Below are 22,764 nucleotides of genomic sequence, written 5' to 3' on the forward strand. Positions count from 1 at the left end.
GTAATATAAATTTTACTAAACTAATTAAAATTAAAAGTAGCCAACATTTTTATTTCATTTTTGTAAGATTTTAATACAATATAAGATTTGATAACCTCTTCAAGTTCATATTTTATAAATTATTACCATCCAAACAAGATGATTTTTCCGTATAATCCATTACCTAGTTGGTAAATGATGGTCTTGCACTAGAGATTTTATTGGTTGACGTTGGTTTAGATCAGTTACCACAGCCACACTTGTCATGATCACAATATGGAAATGGTAATGAAGGTGGACATTTATAGTTCTTACAATCTCCATCTGATTTACAACTTGGTGGGACGACCCCATGAGCCATTCTCCTACCTTGTGATTCCATACGAATATCTGCGTAGACAAATAATAATACTTAGACATAATAATATTGTTCACAAAACATTTAAGATTTGAATGATAAAATATAAGAGGAGACAAAAATTATAATATCTACACAAAGCACCTGTCGGTTTTAGACTTGATGCTATGATTAAAAAAGCTAATAAGAATACCATTGTTAGAGAAAATTTTCTTGTAGATTCCATCTTTTTCTTAAAATAATTTTTTTTAGACCCATGTTTATATAGACATTGGTGAACCAAAACTAAATCTTTTTTTTAGCAATGTATGAAAAATAAGCATGTAATCAAAATTATTATAGAAATATATAAAAGAGTAAATATGAGTCAAACTACAATAAATAAAAGAGTAAATATAGTTGAATACAATTTAAATCTTTCTTAAACCCTATATAACTAATTAATAATACTACATACATATTATTATGCATTAAATGTAATTTTATATATACGTGAATGTTGAGGTCACTATGGACATAAAATATTATTTTTTATGCTTGAATGTAAGTATGGTATTGTCATAAACAATGAGTTAAATTAAAATAACAATATAAAATTGTATGTATAGTTTTTCTTTGACTCGATGGATGGTATGTGTAGTTGAAATAATATATATATATATATATGGGGGTTAATAACTTACACACACCCTAAAATAATAAGGTGCAAGTTAGCAACTGACATCCACTTGATTATTTACACTCATGTTTATAAGTTTTATCAAATTGTTTACACTCACCTCACTAATTTACACTCACTTTATCATTTCAAATATTGTTTCCTTAAAAGTGTGTCTCATCATCTTTTCCACATGTTTTCACGGAATTGAAACTATTTTTTTCACTATTAAATCTACTGAAACTTTTTTTTCTCATAAAAAATGAAGCTTCTATTTTAAAGGAAATCATGTTTGTGTTGTTAATTAAATATTTCTTGATCGTATAACGGTACAAGGATGGAAGCGCAACAACCTATTCCGCCATTATCAAAAGAAGAAACAGTTACGTGAGTTTTTTTTTTTTGTTTTGAAAATTTAGTTAAATTGTCAAAACTAGCCTTTAACTTCAAGCGATATAAAAAACTAAAAATTGGACGTTTTCGTAGAAAGCAGGTGGATGTAACTTGCTAATTTGCACCTTGGTGTTTTGGGGTGGGTGTAAATTAGCAACCACAATATATACATATGAGGAGTAGGGATATATTGACTTCAAGAGTAACTCTTTTGAGTTACTCCAAATCACATCCGTCCATATTCTTTTAATCAAACAATGTTAATTAATTATCAAATCATCTCACATGATCAAGTACTATTAGATCATTGCCTCTCATTCCTTTGATGTGCTGAAAAAAGGAAATCTATGTTACCTCATCTTCCTCAATCCTTCCAATATGTTCACATTTTCAAAATGTCTTGTTAATTATCAATAATCATGTACAAAATTGTACAAAGCCTTCAATATGTCTTACTAGTCTTTATTTTATGTTATTGTATTCTCACGGAGAATTTAGATTCCATATAAATCTAGTGACTTTCCACAATTTCATATTTTTAATTATTTTATCTGTAGAATAGATTTTTTTTTTTAATGTAACATAATAAGTTTTGAAAATATGAATAGAAAATATAATAATGAAGTGACCAAATATAATAATAGAAGAGAGTTGTTGCGCCATAGGAATTGTCACTGTCATGAAAGAAAATAACATTGTATTCAAACTCGTGCACATGTGATAAGATCACATTGAAGCCTCACAAACAATGCCTAAAATTCTTAGGAATAGAGGACACACTCGGGGACGTCCAACACTCCTTTTCACGTTTAATCATGTGTTTCTTTGTCCTTTGGGTGTTTTCTTCCATATAACTTGTCTTGAGACTTGTAATAGAATTTCTCCTTCTTGTAATGTCTTCAGAGACCTCTTAAATCTTGATTTATTGTCTTCGTAATTCGTCACAAGATGCTTTGCTTTACCGATTTGCATGATTTTGCCTTGAATTACATCATAAACACCCTAGAACTGCTTGGTTTCAGGAAAATCATACGCAATTGTTCTAAAACTCCTTCATCTTGGATCAAAACTGAATACAAATGACTAAAAAATAACATAAGATGATTTTCATCTAGCATCAAGTTTGTGGATTTCAAATTTGGATAAAGTTAGAGGTGATCTTGCTACCATTAGTTTAGGGCATTGGTCATCTTTTGGTTTAAAGAATGACAAGATTCGTTAATTGATTGTAATCAAACATTGTAGCGCATAGTGCAAAGATTCATTCAAAGTGGACGGTCATTGATTTTTCTATGAAGAGTAGACGTACCCCAAAGTGAGGATGATTGGTGGAACCACTATAAATCTGATGTATTATTTTCCCTTATCTTTTAATTTCCACTTTAATTATTTTTTACTTGATGAATTTTGAAAGGTTTATGTACAATATGTGTTAATTGAATTAATGCATTAAAACTTGTTTTTGTTTGAAGGATATCGTGTTTTTAATTGGAATTAACTTTTTCATGAATTCATCAATGAACAAATGTTTATGATTTTCACCGGTAGTTATTTCTTATTTCTTTTTTAAGGTGTAGATTGATTTCAGGTTGAATAGGATTTGTAATTAAGTGTATAATATCTAAATATGATACATTGAATTAATGATCAGTTGCTTGTTCAATATTAGTTTTGAGTATTACTTTGATTGAATTAGTTATTCATGTTGTCTATGTCGCAATTCCAATATTCAAACTATTTCTTCTATTTATTTTTGTTGAAAAACCATGTTTCTGTCAGCAAAGTTTTTAAGGGAATCTACTCACCTCTTAGATTCGTAACATTATCGTCTTATAAACCAACAACTAGTTGTTGTTTACTACAATCGAGGAAATTCTAATATGTTTAGGGTCTCATTTATGTCACAGTATCAACTGGCTTGAAGGATCAGCTGGACCAAATAAACGGTCAACTCAACCACGTAGACACAAGGAAGGTGGATATCTTAATTATCGTCGTCCGTCAATCGACTTAGATGGAATCGCTCAGTTTAACCAAATGAATCTCAGTAACAACAATGATCTGAGAATTATGGTCTCTGTATTTGATCAGCGTAATTCACAGGGACCAGTCGAGTTCGACCATTCCTTGGTCAGATATTTTCATGATATTACGAAAAGTTTGATTCGGCATAAGACATACGAAGATATTTGAAGAATTTAGTTTGGCTGATCCATGATCTTGTTTGTGTTTTACTTTTTTGTTTTACGTTGTTGAATTACTTTGTTAGAATTGTCTAATACAACTTGGAAAGGATCGATTTTTATAATTCGAATTTGTCCAGAATGCGGATTTCTGTACTACAAGCAATGTTTGGAAGGTTCGTGATGTCTTTAATGCAGTTTTGGTAAGTTATATCATTTTAAACGTTTCTTTTTAACTATAATCACAATTTATGATTTGCATTCTTCTCCATTTTTATTGTAAGTCTCCTCTTCGTTTATTCTTTATTTTTTTTTCTTCTGAATTTTAATTTGGGAGTGCGTTAAGATATCACGGTCATTGTTAACCATTCATACCATCCGTAAAATTGTTGTGTATTTATTATGAAGATGGTATGATGGCCAACATAGACCTTCGTATCAATTATAATTTGTTTTATGAGTTTTGACCTGATTATATAATCCGAAATTCTGCAAAAGGTGTCTGAATTATATAATCTAAACATAAGTATTTTTGTCAAATTGGAGGCTGCACGTGAAGCCAGGAAGGTGAGAGAAAAATTATTAAAATGGAATATAGCTATCAAATTCAAGGATTTGGATCATCTAAAGTGAGTAAACCGTAATATAAATTTTACTAAACTAATTAAAATTAAAAGTAGCCAACATTTTTATTTCATTTTTGTAAGATTATAATACAATATAAGATTTGATAACCTCTTCAAGTTCATATTTTATAAATTATTACCATCCAAACAAGATGATTTTTCCGTATAATCCATTACCTAGTTGGTAAATGATGGTCTTGGACTAGAGATTTTATTGGTTGACGTTGGTGTAGATCAGTTACCACAGCCACACTTGTCATGATCACAATATGGAAATGGTAATGAAGGTGGACATTTATAGTTCTTACAATCTCCATCTGATTTACAACTTGGTGGGACGACCCCATGAGCCATTCTCCTACCTTGTGATTCCATACGAATATCTGCGTAGACAAATAATACTTAGACATAATAATATTGTTCTCAAAACATTTAAGATTTGAATGATAAAATATAAGAGGAGACAAAAATTATAATATCTACACAAATCACCTGTCGGTTTTAGACTTGATGCTATGATTAAAAAAGCTAATAAGAATACCATTGTTAGAGAAAATTTTCTTGTAGATTCCATCTTTTTCTTAAAATATTTTTTTTTAGACCCATGTTTATATAGACATTGGTGAACCAAAACTAAATCTGTTTTTTAGCAATGTATGAAAAATAAGCATGTAATTAAAATTATTATAGAAATATATAAAAGAGTAAATATGAGTCAAACTACAATAAATAAAAGAGTAAATATAGTTTAATACAATTTAAATCTTTAATGAATATATATATATATATATAAATATATATATATATATATATATATATATATTTAATAATACTACATACAGATTATTATGTATTAAATGTAATTTTAAATATACGTGAATGTTGAGGTCACTATGGACATAAAATATTATTTTTTATGCTTGAATGTAAGTATGGTATTGTCATAAACAATGAATTAAATTAAAATAACAATATAAAATTGTATATATAGTTTTTCTTTGACTCGATAAAAAATGAAGCGTCTATTTTAAATGAAATCATGTTTGTGTTGTTAATTAAATATTTCTTGATCGTATAATGGTACGAGGACGGAAGTGCAACAACCAATTCCGCCATTATTAAAAGAAGAAACAGTTACGTGAGTTTTTTTTTTTTTTTAAAATTTTTTTGTTAAATTGAGAAAACTAGCCTTTTACTTCAAGTGATATAAAATAATGAAAATTGGACGTTTTGGTAGAAAACATGTGGATGTATCTTGCTAATTTGCACCTTGGTGTTTTGTGGTGAGTGTAAGTTAGCAACCCCAATATATATATATATATATATGGGGTTTGCTAGAACACACCACTAGTTTTTATGTGGGAGTGTTTTAGCAAAGCTACACCTGTATTTTACCACTTTTTAGTTATTCACTTACTAAAATACTCCTTCTAAAACATAAGTGGTTGTATTCTAGCAAATGCCTATAGGATTTGCTAGAACACACCCACTTGTTTTTTTAGAAGGTGTGTTATAGCAACATACACATTAAGGTGTATTTATTAACTTTTTAGTTATAACTTACTAAAACACTCCCACATAAAAACCAGCGGGTGTGTTCTAGCAAATCCCTATATATATATATATATATGAGGAGGAGGAATATATTGACTTCAAGAGTAACTCTTTTGAGTTACTCCAAATCACATCCGTCCATATTCTTTTAATCAAACAGTGTTAATTAATTATTGAATCATGTCAAATGATCAAGTAGTATTAGATCATTGCCGGTCATTCCTTTGATGTGTTGAAAAAAGGAAAACTATGTTACCTCATCTTCCTCAATCCTTCCAATATGTTCACATTTTTAAAATATCTTGTTAATTATCAATAATCATGTACAAAATTGTATAAAGCCTTCAATTTGATGTCTTACTAGTCTTTATTTTATGTTATTGTATTCTCAAGGAAAATTTAGATTCCATATAAATCTAGTGACTTTCCACAATTTCATATTTTTAATTCTTTTTATCTGTAGAATAGATTTTTTTTTTTAATGTAACATAATAAGTTTTGAAAATATTAATAGAAACTATTTTTTTTTCACGATTAAATCTACTCTATTGAACCTTTTATTTTGGTATAAAAAAAAATATAAAGCACCTTTTCAAGACATTGAAACTATTTTTTTTACTATTAAATCTACTGAAACTTTTTTGTCTCATAAAAAATGAAGCTTCTATTTTAAAGGCAATCATGTTTGTGTTGTTAATTAAATATTTTTGATCGTATAATAGTACGAGAACTGAAGTGCAACAACCTATTCCGCCATTATTAAAAGAAGAAACAATAACGTGAGTTTTTTGTTTTTGTTTTGGAAATTTAGTTAAATTGTCAAAACTTGTCTTTAACTTCAAGTGATATAAAATAGTGGAAATTGGACTTTTTGGTAAAAAGCAGATGGGTGTAGCTTGCTAATTTGCACCTTAGTGTTTTGGGGTGGGGTGTAAGTTAGCAACCCCAAATATATATATATATAGGGTTTTGAAGGTGTCTTTTAGCAAGTTATTCCATGAGCATTTGCTAAAAGACACCAACTAATTTTTATGAAGGTGTCTTTTAGCAAAGTTATAACAAAAAAGTGGAAATCATACCTTGAGGTGTAGGTTGTTAAAAGACACCTTCATGTGTGGTTTCTAGCAAAACACACACACACACACACATATGAGGAGGAGGGATATATTGACTTCAAGAGTAACTCTTTTGAGTTACTGCAAATCACATACGTCGATTTTGCTTTACCGATTTGCATGATTTTGCCTTGAATTACATCATAAACACTCTAGAATTGCTTGGTTTCAGGAAAATCATACACAATTGTTCTAAAACTTCTTCATCTTGAATCAAAACTGAATACAAATGACTAAAAAAATATGCTAAAAATAACATAAGATGACTTGCCATCTGGCATCAAGTTTGTAGATCTCGAATTTGGATAAAGTTAGAGGTGATCTTGCTACAATTAGTTTATGACCTTGGTCATCTTTTGATTTATAGAGTGACAAGATTCGTTAATTGATTGAAATCAAACACTGTAGCACATAGTGCAAAGATTCAATCAAAGTGGACGGTCATAGATTTTTCTATGAAGAGTAGACGTACCCCAAAGTGACGATGATTGGTGGAACCACTATAAATCTGATGTATTATTTTCCCTTATCTTTTAATTTCCTCTTAATTTATTTTTTGCTTGATGAATTTTGATAGGTTCATGTACAATATGTGTTAATTATTGAATGCATTAAAACTTGTTTTTGTTTGACGGATTTTGTGTTTTTAATAGGAATTAACTTTTTCATGAATTCATAACTGCACAAATGTTTATGAATTTCATTGGTAGTTATTTCTTATTCTTATTTAAGGTGTAGATTGATTTGAGGTTGAACAGGCTTGTAATTAAGTGTATAATATCTAAATATGATACATTGAATCAATAATGAGTTGCTTGTTCAATATTAGTTTTGATTATTACTTTGATTGAATTAGTTATCTCTGTTGTCTATGTCACAATTCCAATAGTCAATTTTTTTTTTTTGTTGAAAAACCATGTTTCTGTCAGCAAAGTTTTTAAGGGAATCTACTCACCTCTTAGATTCGTAACATTATCGTCTTATAAACCAACAACTAGTTGTTGTTTACTACAATCGAGGAAATTCTAATATGTTTAGGGTCTCATTTATGTCACAGTATCAACTGGCTTGAAGGATCAGCTGGACCAAATAAACGGTCAACTCAACCACGTAGACACAAGGAAGGTGGATATCTTAATTATCGTCGTCCGTCGATCGACTTAGATGGAATCGCTCAGTTTAACCAAATGAATCTCAGTAACAACAATGATCTGAGAATTATGGTCTCTGTATTTGATCAGCGTAATTCACAGGGACCAGTCGAGTTCGACCATTCCTTGGTCAGATATTTTCATGATATTACGAAAAGTTTGATTCGGCATAAGACATACGAAGATATTTGAAGAATTTAGTTTGGCTGATCCATGATCTTGTTTGTGTTTTACTTTTTTGTTTTACGTTGTTGAATTACTTTGTTAGAATTGTCTAATACAACTTGGAAAGGATCGATTTTTATAATTCGAATTTGTCCAGAATGCGGATTTCTGTACTACAAGCAATGTTTGGAAGGTTCGTGATGTCTTTAATGCAGTTTTGGTAAGTTATATCATTTTAAACGTTTCTTTTTAACTATAATCACAATTTATGATTTGCATTCTTCTCCATTTTTATTGTAAGTCTCCTCTTCGTTTATTCTTTATTTTTTTTTCTTCTGAATTTTAATTTGGGAGTGCGTTAAGATATCACGGTCATTGTTAACCATTCATACCATCCGTAAAATTGTTGTGTATTTATTATGAAGATGGTATGATGGCCAACATAGACCTTCGTATCAATTATAATTTGTTTTATGAGTTTTGACCTGATTATATAATCCGAAATTCTACAAAAGGTGTCTGAATTATATAATCTAAACATAAGTATTTTTGTCAAATTGGAGGCTGCACGTGAAGCCAGGAAGGTGAGAGAAAAATTATTAAAATGGAATATAGCTATCAAATTCAAGGATTTGGATCATCTAAAGTGAGTAAACCGTAATATAAATTTTACTAAACTAATTAAAATTAAAAGTAGCCAACATTTTTATTTCATTTTTGTAAGATTATAATACAATATAAGATTTGATAACCTCTTCAAGTTCATATTTTATAAATTATTACCATCCAAACACGATGATTTTTCCGTATAATCCATTACCTAGTTGGTAAATGATGGTCTTGGACTAGAGATTTTATTGGTTGACGTTGGTGTAGATCAGTTACCACAGCCACACTTGTCATGATCACAATATGGAAATGGTAATGAAGGTGGACATTTATAGTTCTTACAATCTCCATCTGATTTACAACTTGGTGGGACGACCCCATGAGCCATTCTCCTACCTTGTGATTCCATACGAATATCTGTGTAGACAAATAATACTTAGACATAATAATATTGTTCTCAAAACATTTAAGATTTGAATGATAAAATATAAGAGGAGACAAAAATTATAATATCTACACAAAGCACCTGTCGGTTTTAGACTTGATGCTATGATTAAAAAAGCTAATAAGAATACCATTGTTAGAGAAAATTTTCTTGTAGATTCCATCTTTTTCTTAAAATAATTTTTTTTAGACCCATGTTTATATAGACATTGGTGAACCAAAACTAAATCTTTTTTTTAGCAATGTATGAAAAATAAGCATGTAATCAAAATTATTATAGAAATATATAAAAGAGTAAATATGAGTCAAACTACAATAAATAAAAGAGTAAATATAGTTGAATACAATTTAAATTTTCAATGAATATATATATATATATATATATATATATATATATGTATGTATGTATGTATATATATATATATATTTAATAATACTACATACAGATTATTATGTATTAAATGTAATTTTAAATATACGTGAATGTTGAGGTCACTATGGACATAAAATATTATTTTTTATGCTTGAATGTAAGTATGGTATTGTCATAAACAATGAATTAAATTAAAATAACAATATAAAATTGTATATATAGTTTTTCTTTGACTCGATAAAAAATGAAGCGTCTATTTTAAAGGAAATCATGTTTGTGTTGTTAATTAAATATTTCTTGATCGTATAATGGTACGAGGACGGAAGCGCAACAACCTATTCCGCCATTATAAAAAGAAGAAACAGTTACGTGAGTTTTTTTTGTTTTGTTTTGAAAATTTTGTTAAATTGACAAAACTAGCCTTTAACTTCAAGTGATATAAAATAGTGAAATTGGACGTTTTGGTAGAAAGCAGGTGGATGTATCTTGCTAATTTGCACCTTGGTGTTTTGTGGTGAGTGTAAGTTAGCAACCCCAATATATATATATATATATATATATATATATATATATATATATATTTTATGTTCATGTCATAGTTCTAAATATATAATTCGAACTCTTCCAAACGCTCCAAACCATAAGTTTTAACACAGTCCGAAAGGTTTCAGATTATATGATCTGAAACAATTTGAAAAGGTGATCGGTTTTTATAATTCAAATTTGTCCAGAATGCGAATTGTGGTACTGCAAGCAATGTTTGGAAGGTTCGTGGGGTGTTTTATGCATTTTTGGTAAGTTGTGTCATTTTAAACGTTTCCTTTTAACTATAGTCGCAATTTATGATTTGCATTCTTCTCCATTTTTATTGTAAGTCTCCTCTTCATTTCTTCTTCTTTTTTTTTTTCTGCTGAATTTTCATTTGGGAGTGCATTAAGATATCACGGTCATTGTTAACCATTCATACCATCCATAAAATTGTTGGGTACTTTTTATGAAGATGATATGATGGCCGACATAGACCTTCATATCAATTATAATTTGTTTTATGAGTTTTGACATGATTCATATTATATAATCCAAAATTCTGCAAAAGGTGTTTGAATTATATAATCTAAACAAAAGTATTTTTGTCAAATTGGAGGGTGCACGAGAAGTCAGGAAGGTTACAAAAAATTATTAAAATGGAATATAGCTATCAAACTCAAGGATTTGGATAATCTAAAGTGAGTAACGTGTAAAATAAAGTTAACATATTATGTAAAATAAAGTTGACTAAGCTAATCAAAATTAAAAGTAGCCAATATTTTTATTTCATTTTGTAAGATTTTAATAATTTGATAACCTCTTCAAATTCATATTTTATAAATTATTACTATCCAAACAAGATGATTTTTCTGTATAATCCATTACTCAGTTGGTAAATGAGGGTCTTGGACCAGGAATTTTATTGGTTGAGGTAGGTTTAGATAAGTTACCACAGCCACACTTGTCATCATCACAATATGGATCTGGTAATGAGGGTGAACATTTATAGTTCTTACAATCTCTATTTGCGTAGACAAATAGTACTTAGACATAAGAATAATATTCCTCACAAAATATTTAAGATTTGATTGATAAAATATAAGAGGTGACAAAAATTATAATATCTACACAGTAACACAAATCACTTGTCGGTTTTAGACTTGATGCTATGATTAAAAAAGCTAATAAGAATATCATTGTTAGAGAAAATTTTCTTGTAGATTCCATCTTTTTCTTACAATAATTTTTTTAGAACCAAGTTTATATAGACATTGGTGAACCAAAACTAATTTTTTTTTTTATCAATGTATGAAAAATAAGTATATAGCATAATAATCAAAATTATTATAGAAATATATAAAAGAGTAAATATGAATCAAACAAAAATAAATAAAAGAGTAATTATAGTTGAATACACTTTAAATCTTCAATGAATAAATATAGAAATATATATATACAAACTATTTAATAATACTACATACAGATTATGATGTATTAAATGTAATTTTAAATCTAAGTGAATGTTGAGGTCACTATGGACATAAAATATTATTTTTTATGCTTGAATGTAAGTATGGTATTGTCATCAACAATGAATTAAATTAAAATAACAATATAAAATCGTATATATAGTTTTTCCTTAACTCGATGGTATGTGTAGTTGAAATAATATATATATATATATATATGGGGTTTTTAATTTACACCCACCCCAAAATACTAATGTGCAAGTTTGCAACTTGCACCCACTTGATTATTTACACTCATGTTTATAAGTTTTATCAAATTGTTTACACTCACCTCACTAATTTACATTCACTTTATCATTTCAAATATTGTCTCCTTAAAAGTGTGTCTCATCATCTTTTCCACATGTTTTCCTCAAATATCGTTAAACTATTTTTCCACTATTAAATCTACTCCATTGAACCATTTATTTTGGTAAAAAATAAAATAAAAATCTACAACACCTTTTCAAGGCATTGAAACTATTTTTTTTACTAGGCTAAAGTGCACTTTTCCCCCTCTAACTTTCAAAAAACTTGCAATTTTGGCCCCCTAAGTACCAAAACCACAATTTATCCCCCCCTAAGATTTAGCCTCATTGCAACTTTGGTCCTTTTGATCAATTTTGACCTAGTCAACGCTGATATGGCATGCCACATGTGTATTTTTTAATTTTCTTTTTTTTTAAAAGCCACATAATCATTTATTAAATTAAAAAAAAATCAGAAATTGAAGAATTTTTTTTAAATCAGATTTTTTTTAAATTTTCTTTTCTATTTTTTTTAATTTCTGATAATTAGATAAATGAAAAATTCAAAATTAAAAAAAATAGAAAAGAAAAGTAAAAAAAATTCTTCAATTTTTGATTTTTTTAAAAAATTCTGATTTTTTTTATTTTTTTAATTTAATAAATGATTATGTGGCTTTTAAAAAAAAAAAAAAATTAAAAAATACACATGTGGCATGCCAAATCAGCGTTGACTTGGTCAAAATTGGTCAAAAGGACCAAAGTTGCAATGGGGCTAGATCTTAGGGGGGCTAAATTGTGGTTTTGGTACTTATGGGGTCAAAATTGCAAGTTTTTGAAAGTTAGGGGGGGAAAAAGTGCACTTTAGCCTTTTTACTATTAAATCTACTGAACCTTTTTTTTCTCATAAAAAATGAAGCTTCAATTTTAAAGGCAATAATGCTTGTGTTGTTAAATAATTATTTCTTGATCGTATAATTGTAATTATACGAGGACGGAAGCGCAACAACCTATTCCTCCATTATTAAAAGAAGAAACAGTTACATGAGTTTTTTTTGTTTTGAAAATTTAATTAAATTGACAAAACTAGCCTTTAACTTCAAGTGATATAAAATAGTGAAAATTGGACTTTTGGTAAAAAGCCGGTGGTTGTAGCTTGCTAATTTGCACCTTAGTGTTTTGGAGTGGGTGTAAGTTAGCAACCCCCTATATATATAGGGTTTTGCTAGAAGACACATTTTATAAAGGTGTCTTTTAGCAAGTTATTCTATGAGCATTTGCTAAAAGACACCAACTAATTTTTATGAAGGTGTCTTTTAGCATAGTTATAACTAAAATGTGAAAATCACACCTTGAGGTGTGTGTTGTTAAAAGACACCATATTGACTTCAAAAGTAACTCTTTTGAGTTACTCCAAATCACATCCGTCCATTTTGTTTTAATCAAACGATGTTAATTAATTATTTAATTATCTCACATGATCAAATACTATTAGATCATTGCCTCTCATTCCCTTGATGTGCTGAAAAAAGGAAAATTATGTTACCTCTTCTTCCTCAATCCTCCCAATATGTTCTCACTTTTTAAAGTGTCTCGTTAATTATCAATAATCATGTAAAAAATTGTACAAAGCCTTCAATTCGATGTCTAACTAGTCTTTATTTTATGTTATTGTATTCACACGGAGAATATAGATTCCATATAAATCTAGTGACTTTCCACAATTTCATGTCGATTCCAATAATTTCATTCCTTTTTTCTTGTGTAACATATAATTCACAACTATTACGATAAAAAAAAAAAAATTAAATTGGTATCAATGAGTTGAATTAATCCATAGATCTATGGTTAGAGGCAAATCTGTGTTTCTTAAGAGCTGTGTGGTATTGGGGAAGAATAACCAAACCGTTGTTATAGAGGCAGTGATCTAATAGTGCTTGATCATGTGAGATGATTCAATAATAAAATGAATTATTATGAGTCATTGATCAAATATAAATAAAGGGTTGAGATTTGGTGTTAAAATTAATTTGACATCTTGGTGTCAATTGATCATATCCCTATATATATATATATATATATATATATATATATATATGGTTTTGCTAGATGACACATTTTATGAGGTGTCTTTTAGCAAGTTATCCTATTGACATTTGTTAAAAGACACCAACAAATTTTTATAAAGGTGCCTTTTAGCAAAATTATAACTAAAAAGTGGATATCACACCTTGAGGTATGACTTGCTAAAAGACACCTTTAAATGATGTCTTCTAGCAAAACCCATATATATATATATATATATATGCCATATCAAGTGAGAGGATTTTTTATTGTGAGATGAGAGTGTTAAATAGTGGCCTTTGGATTAATCTTTATGGTGGTATTTAATTTTAGGCTTAATTGCAGTTTTGGCCCCCTATGTTTCAAGAAGTAGAGATTTTGGCCCCTAACTAAATAAACTACAAAACCGCCCCCTAAATATTGATTTTTTTGCAGTTTTAGTCCCCCATGCCAATTTTGACCAAGTCAAAGCTGACGTAGATGCCACATATGTATTTATTTATTTTTTATATATTTTTTAATTATTAAAAAAATAAAAATATATATAATTATTTTATTTTTTAATTAAAAAATATATATATTTTTTATTTTTTATTTTTTTTAATTAAAAAATATTTCAAAATAAATAAATACACACGTGGCGCCTATGTGTGCATTGACTTTGTTAAAATTGTCCTGAGGACCCAAAACTGCAAAAAAAGTCAATACTTAAGGGGCGGTTTTGTAATTTATTTAGTTAGAGAATCGAAATTACAACTTCTTGAAACATAGGGGCCAAAACTGCAATTAATCCTTAATTTTAATAACCGCATCATATTGTTATGTCACCCTCTGCCTTTGGCATCTTCTCTCTTGTGTGTTACTGATGCAGTTTATGACTGAGTCTATTGTTCGTGAATCTACGTTTTTCGATTCTGATTGTTATGTTGCATCCCATTTAGGTTATGATTTGTGGGTTCTTGTTTATTTTGGATTATTGTTGTTTACTGGTTCAATTTTTTGAGGAGTTTGGGTTTAGGGTCTACGAATTTGAACTGGAATGGGGTAGAATAATGCCCAATTAAAATTTAAATTGTTATGTTGCTATAAGTTATTACATCTTCTCCAAATAAAATTTCTGGTAATCAATATTCTTGTACAATTTAGAAATTAAGGATAAAACCTATTCTTTATTAAAATAGAAAAAACTAATCCAGAAGTCCTAGCTCAACTGGCAAAATGCTGAAATTGTTAGGTCGGATGTCATGACCGGGGTTCGAACCCCGGTACCTCCACTTATGTGTGTGAGTTTATAATGGCTTTGCCATTTCGTCTATCTACCCAAAAAAAATAGAAAAAACTAGATTTTTGGGTTTTGTTATAAGAAATGCAATCATGCTTGTGTTGGAGTATAGTTGGCACCATGCATAATGAATTGGAGAACTCTGTAAATGTGAATGAGTAAAGAGAAAGGGGAGACGAAGAGTCTGGGTGTACGTAAGGGAATAGTAAATGTGCACTTAAAAATTGGGATAGTGTTATTTGAACAATCAATTTGGTCACAACTTATTTGACAACCATAATTTATAAAGAAAAAATAGTATTATTGATACGGAAATCATAGCAATAGAGAGATAAAGTAAAAATATAATGTGTGTATAAGAGAGAAAGTTGTCGCAAAAATTGTCACCAATGGTTGTTCAAATATCATTTCTCAAGTTATAATAAGTGTCAAAATGCGTCAAATATTTTTCTAATTAAAACATAAGCTAAGAGTTAATAAAGTTAAAGTATCTAATTTGAGTTTGGAATTAGTCCTAATAATTAGTGGATTATATTAATTTTATACCTCCGTCCTTAATTATATGGCCATTTTGAAAAAATAACGGGAATTAAGATAGTGCATATTTGTATTAAATATGTTTGTAGTTAGTATTGTTTTTACAATTTTATCCTTTAAGAGAGAGATGGTTTATGTTTTCAACATGTTATTTATTGTTGATTGAAAAAAAGATGTATAATTAATAGGGGCATGTATGTAAAGAAATAATTAATGTAGTTGAAAATAGCAAAGGAGTCTTATAAAAAAGGACAAAAAAATTCTCAAGAGGATCTTATAATTATAATTAGGGACAGAGGGAGTACATAGATAAAGTACAGGACTAAAAATTCATTCAAAACAAAACGAAGGAAATTATTAATGATGGGCTGAATTGCTAGATTGGAACACACAGCAAATAGAGGAAAAATTTGAGATGCTATCACTTCATACCCTCAAATAGAAGGTGCATGAATTTGTACTACTCACATTGTAATACACCAAATCATCGTACATGCATCATCTAACTTGGTCAAAGTCATCGAATTCAACTATTAGTTTCAAAGTTCCAATGAGTAGGCCACCATAACCAGTGACCTCACATTCAGGCCACACATTAGTACATTACACAATCCTAATTCAATCAATATGTCTTTCTCATTCCATTAAACTTTCAATCAATATGTCTTTTCCATTGACAAAGAAACACCAATTGATTTTGAGAAGAAGAACCGTGATCGATAAATTGAGGAGAGAAAACATATTTAAAGGAATCAACTGTAAGTAGTGGCGGAGCCAGGAAATTTATGAAGCTCTGGCAAAAAATTAATCGTAAATTCACATGTGACATAATATATCAACAGTCATAAATCAAAATATATTTTTTTTAATTAAAAAAATCGAAATAAAAGAGGTTTATCATTTTATCAACAAAAGTACAATTTAAAATAGGATTATTAATTGAAATTGACCATGTAATATACGTGAAGTTTGAAAATTGGCCCTGTAATTAAATAACATGTATTCTGACCATGTAATTCGAGATTTTTATTATTTATAACCCTGTAATATACGCGAAGTCCAAAAAAGCAACCGAGAGATCGAATTTTTTCATGATTTGTTAGACGCAAGTTAAGAACGTTAAAATATGGCTTTACACAAAAAATTTATAAATTTTCGACAAATGACAAATTAATTATGAATTTTTAAAGTGTCAAAAGCTCAAAAAACAAAACAACTGAAATCTCGACCTATAAATCGAATTTTGAGCTCATTATTTGCAGAGACATCTATAAAAATATATAAAAAGGATCTGTAAAGTTTCATAGCATTTCGAAGTCGTTTAAATTTCTTTTGATTTTTCAACCAAAACGTGCAAAATTGAAATTTTGTTCCGCGTAAGCGTATACTAACAAGTCAAATTTAGTTCCCTAATTTTGTAGACATGACTAGTAGAGCTGTCAAAAATGGGTCGGGCTCATGGGCCAGCCTATTGGCCCATATTTTTGGGCCGGGCCTAAAAAACTAATGAAAAAATGCACTCGGGCTTTTTTGGCCCAAGCCCATTTGGGCCATACAAAAATTGGGCCGGGCCGGCCCACCAGGCTTTGGGCCGGCCCATTGGCCCATATTTCATTTTATTTTTGTTAAAAAACAACATATTTTTTTAAAAAAAATTATCAACTAATTTAAAATTTATTAAAAAAACATTTAAATAAATAAACTTAATAAATATGGATGAATTTAGCTTACAGTTTTAAAATTTTAAAGTTTATAAATTATTAATTTGATTTAATTGAAAGAATAATCTAGAGTTTAATTATTATTCAATGTTAATGTAAAAATTATTTATATTTTTATGTCCATCCATTCATATTTTAGCAAAAAATAATGGTGAATAACTAATACATAAGAAAATACATAAAAAAAAGTGAATAAATTTTAAAAATAAAACATAAACGGGCCAGGCCGGGCTGGCCCATGGCCCATCCGGGCCGGGCCCTAGAATTCACGGCCCAATCATAAACGGGTCGGGCCCGAGCCGGGCTGGGCCGGGCCGGCCCATTTGACACCTCTAATGACTAGAACATGATAAGAACCTTCACAATGAAATTTTGTAGTCTTTAAACGAGATACAAATTAATTATAAATTGTTTAAGAAATTCATAATTAATTTATCCCTGGTCGAAGAAATTTAATTTTTTATGTAAAGCTATATTTTAACGTGCTAAAGATGTATGAAAAAAAAATAATGAAAAAATTCAATATGTAGGTCACATTTTTAGACTACACGTATATTACAGGGTGGTCAAAAATAAGAAGAAATTCAAGTTACAATGCTAGAATATATGTTTTGTATTTTTAAGGGTCATTTTTCAGACATAATGTATAGAGTAAATTACACTCCCCTCCCCTCCCCTCAAAGATGCTTGAATTACACTCCCCTCCCCTCTTAAGTTAAAATATACACTTCCCTCCCCTCTTATTCAAAACATATTAGAAAAAATTTCACCCCCCTCCCCTAAGAGAAGCTTGAATTACATCCCCCTCCCCTCTTATGTTAAAATCTACACATTACTCCCTCAATATTCTTTTTTATCATTTCTAATCATCTAGCAAAAAATAATAATTTAACACACTTAAAAAAAATATTATTGCGGGTCTATTTTAATATAATAAAAAATTGAATACATATTTTTCGCTATTTTTTATTCACAATTTCATTAACATGTAGTTTTAAACTCTATTATAAAACATGAAACAACCCAAAAAAAAAATTAAAATATGTGAAAAATTACTAAAATCATTAAAACATGATTATTTAAAAGTTAATTTTATACTCTAATTTATAAAATCAATAGCAATATATTTAAATTTAATTATCATGACATTTAAACTATAAAGAAATGAATTAATTTTTTTTTAAATGGTGATTCAAAATTAATATATATATATATATATATATATATATATATTATAAGAATATTTATTTATGTTCAAATAGATTAAAGTGTAGTGCATATTTAATTATTAAGGGAGAGGTTTGTAATTCAAACATCTTATAAGAGAGGGGAGTATAAATTTTAACATAAAAAAAATATTGAGGGAGTAAAGTGTATATTTTAACTTAAGAGGGGAGGGGAGTGTAATTCAAGCATCTTTGAGGGGAGGGGAGTGTAATTTACTCTAATGTATATTACAGGATCAATTTGAACAATTAACCCGTTAAAATAAGAGAGATGAATCATTCAATAGTGTGCTAAATAAAATTTCGAGACCTATTTGCGTGTGAGAATTTTTAGATTGCCCAAATTTTTCTTTTTGTATACAATTTAGGTTGGATGTAATATGCAAAAGTCATCGATTGAGCCCGGGCGACCGTCCGGGGTCGCTGGGCGGTGAAACCGCCCCTGCCTGCAAGAGACTCGTCCCTTTGTATACAATTTTCATCACTTTGTTTTTTATTTTTTTCCAACCACAAAATCGTTAAAGGTGAATGAAGTTTCTTTTTAAGATCTACATGTTTTCATCTCACGTAAGCCAACAATGGTGGAACGTTGGTGGGTTGAATTTTATAATCTCACTCGTTCATTTTAATCTGATGGCTCATAATCATTCTCATCATTCTCATATAAAAATGTCATTATCCTATTATATATAAATATTAGTTAGTGACTATTAACAAATATGAACAACTGGATTGGTTAGGCATAACAATTAGATAAGAAAGTGAGATGCACATGAGTGTTTTGATGTATCTTTTAATCTTGACCATTAATTTTAATCTAATGGCTCTTAATTATTTTTACCATTCTCACCTATAAAAGTTATGATAAAAGTTTTCGTATTTAGCCATAGATCACTAAATACAAGTTACAACATATAATCAATAGTAAAGAAAGAAATAAGGAATTGTGTACCTTTGAATTAGGTTCGTGAAGGATAATTGTCTAGTATTAAAGTGACTGATATGAGAGGGATGACTGCCCTCATTCCGTCTAACTTTAGGTTTTCACAATACTGTTCAGAATGTTTAACCGTCTGATGAGATGAAGTTTAAATAGCTAAATGGCTGAGGGAAAGGACCTCTCATTGGGCTTAGCTAAATGGTCCAACTCATCACGGTCCATTTAAAAAGAATAGCTTAATCACGCATATTCATCAACTAATTAGTGTTTAACTCAATAGACCATAATTTATATTATAATATTGCTTTTATAATAATTGATTATTGTCAATCCATAATTGATTAATCAAATAATTAATTCAACAATCTCCAACTTGGATGAAAATACTCAATTACTAAAATAATATAAAATTTCACTTGTCATAAAAAAATTTAAATTTTAAAATTATATGTATGGTCAAAACACTAATCATTTAAAAGTGAAGTAAGCTTTTTTAAACAAATCACGAATTTATGGTAACACATTTAAATTAAAAATAATGTGTCGTTAAAGAATGGCCCAAACATTTTGAAATGCTAAAACAAACTCTCACTAACCCAAAATATCTTAGACTTAATCAAATAATTATGAGTTATAATAGAAGGTGCATGAATTTGTACTGCAATCACATTGTAATACAATCTAACCTGGCCACCACCAAATCATCGTACGATGAAACTTTGCATCCATGACTCCCAACATGCACCATCTAACTTGGTCAAAATAATAATCAGTGAATTCAGCAAAGTCATCGAATTCAACCACTCCCTTCGTCCCAAATTGTACGACGTTTTGGGCATTTCACACGTGTGGGAAAGAGATATTATGAGTTGTTTTACAAAATTGTCTTCAATAAATGATATGAGAAAGATAAATGAAGGAATTGAAAGAAGAGAGAGCAATAAATAGTTAAGGATATAATAGGAAAAGTAACATTAATTTTTGGCTAAAGTGCACTTTTCGCCCCCTATGTTTTAAAATGTTGCGATTTTAGCCCCCTATTAAAAAAAATGACAATTTTGGCCCCCTTCATCCGAAAATTGCTGAGAAGACGCCACGTGTCCCAAAAAAGGGGCCATAATCGCAACTTTTTGTAAAGATAAGGGGTCAAAAAGCATATTTCCCTTATGTTAGGAGGTCAAAAGAGCATATTTCCCTAAACATAGGGGGTCACTTTTGCCATTTTTTTTAATAGGGGGCCAAAATTGCAATATTTTGAAACTTAGAGGGCGAAAAGTGAAGTTTAGCCTTAATTTTTCATTGGTATTGTAAAACGACATATAATTTGGGACAAATATTTTTTCTAAAGTAACATACAATTTGAGACGGATGGAGTATTCGTTTCAAAGTTCCAATGAGTAGGCCACCATAACCGGTGACCTCAGATTCAGGCCTCACATTAGTACATTACACAATCCTTATTCAATCAATATGTCTTTCTCATTCCATTAAACTTTCTCTCTCCCCACATAAGAATTCTTTCTCTCCGGCGGCCACCTCTATTTGAGTAACCACCTATATTCCAGCGAGCACATCTCTCAGGTGAAGTTTAATGGTTCCGACGAGAACAACGACGCCGGAATACCTGACGGCGGTGATGGGGACACCGATGGGGAAGAAGAACAAGAATTTGATTAGTTTTGAAGGAATTAATAATAGTTTGATTAGATTTAAGGAAGAAAAGCTTTTCCATTGACGAAGAAACACCAATTGATTTTTAGAAGAACAACCGTGATCGATAAATTGAGGAGAGAAAACATATTTAAAGGAATCAATGATTCCCTGCAAGCAATAGGGGAGCCAGGAAATTTATGAAGTTCGGGCAAAAAATTTATCGTAAATTCACATGTGACATAATATATCAACAGTCATAAATCGAAATATTTTTTTTAATTTTAATTAAAAAAATCGAAATAAAAGAGGTTTATCATTTTGTCAACAAAAGTACAATTTAAAATAGGATTATCAATTGAAATTGACCATGTAATATACGTGAAGTCTGAAAATTGGCTCTGTAATTAAATAACATGTATTCGGACCCTGTAATATACGCGAAATCCAAAAAAGCAACCGAGAGATTGAATTTTTTCATGATTTGTTAGAAGCGAGTTAAGAACATTAAAATATGGCTTTACACAAAAAATTTATAAATTTTCGACAAACGACAAATTAATTATGAATTTTTAAAGTGTCAAAAGCTCAAAAAACAAAACAACGCAAATCTCGACCTATAAATCGAATTTTGAGCTCATTATTTGCAGAGACATCTATAAAAATACATAAAAAGGATAAGCCGTCATTCTAAAAAGTCTAGTTTTTAGGATTTTGAGTCTTTTGTGTGTCTACTACTCTTGTATCGTGTTGAAGCAAGTTTAATACTATTTTATTCTTAGTCTTTCTTGTATCATCTTGATACATGCTAAGGACTGTTTATTGAGTTGTAAACTCGTTGTGCTACACCAAAGCTTTTAAGGAAGGTCGTAGTTGTTTGTTTGAATGTAAATTCACCATTTGTGTGTTTTTAGTCTGATAATCACAGGGGTTGTGATTGACTGTAGGATAGTGAGATGGAATCTCAGATCTAGGAGTTCCTAGGTTGAAATCTAGACGGGTAGGTCCTAAGTCTTAAGTGTAAACGAGGAGTTTGCTGAGAGCTTTAGAATAAGGACTACACTAGTGGATTTTCTTCCTGGCTTGGTAGCCCCTAGAGTAGGTGTGTTTGTCACCGAACTGGGTCAACAAACTCACTGTACCATTTAATTTCTTGTCAATTACTTTCTTGCTATTTATTCTATTTACTGCATGATGTTGGAACATTAAACGGAACCTTATATGTATGTGTGTATAACGTTAAAACATTGCACATAACATCTTAAAACAAGTACGCTAGAATTTCATAAAGTAATAAACAATGGGTCTAGATTAGAGATTATAGTAGAAAATATAATGTATATTAAAGAGAAATATGACAATTTTATATTCAATATTAATGGCATATATAATATACATTTCACGATACTCATTTTAAAAATAAAATATTATCAGTACCCTTTAAATCAATTTGTG

The 22,764-nt window shown here is 29.4% G+C and overlaps 1 long non-coding RNA gene across 1 annotated transcript; it reads right to left on the reverse strand.

Moving 5' to 3' along the window:
• Nucleotides 1-4,235: 4,235 nt before the first annotated feature.
• LOC25481189 (uncharacterized) lies at nt 4,236-4,778 on the reverse strand. Its single transcript, XR_003008343.2, has 2 exons — nt 4,690-4,778; nt 4,236-4,580 (listed from the first exon to the last, which is right to left on the reverse strand). It is a non-coding gene; the product is annotated as an uncharacterized lncRNA (long non-coding RNA).
• Between the last annotated feature and the right edge of the window lie 17,986 nt (nt 4,779-22,764).

This window comes from Medicago truncatula, chromosome 4, assembly GCF_003473485.1.
Source record: "Medicago truncatula cultivar Jemalong A17 chromosome 4, MtrunA17r5.0-ANR, whole genome shotgun sequence".
Lineage (NCBI taxonomy): Eukaryota > Viridiplantae > Streptophyta > Magnoliopsida > Fabales > Fabaceae > Medicago > Medicago truncatula.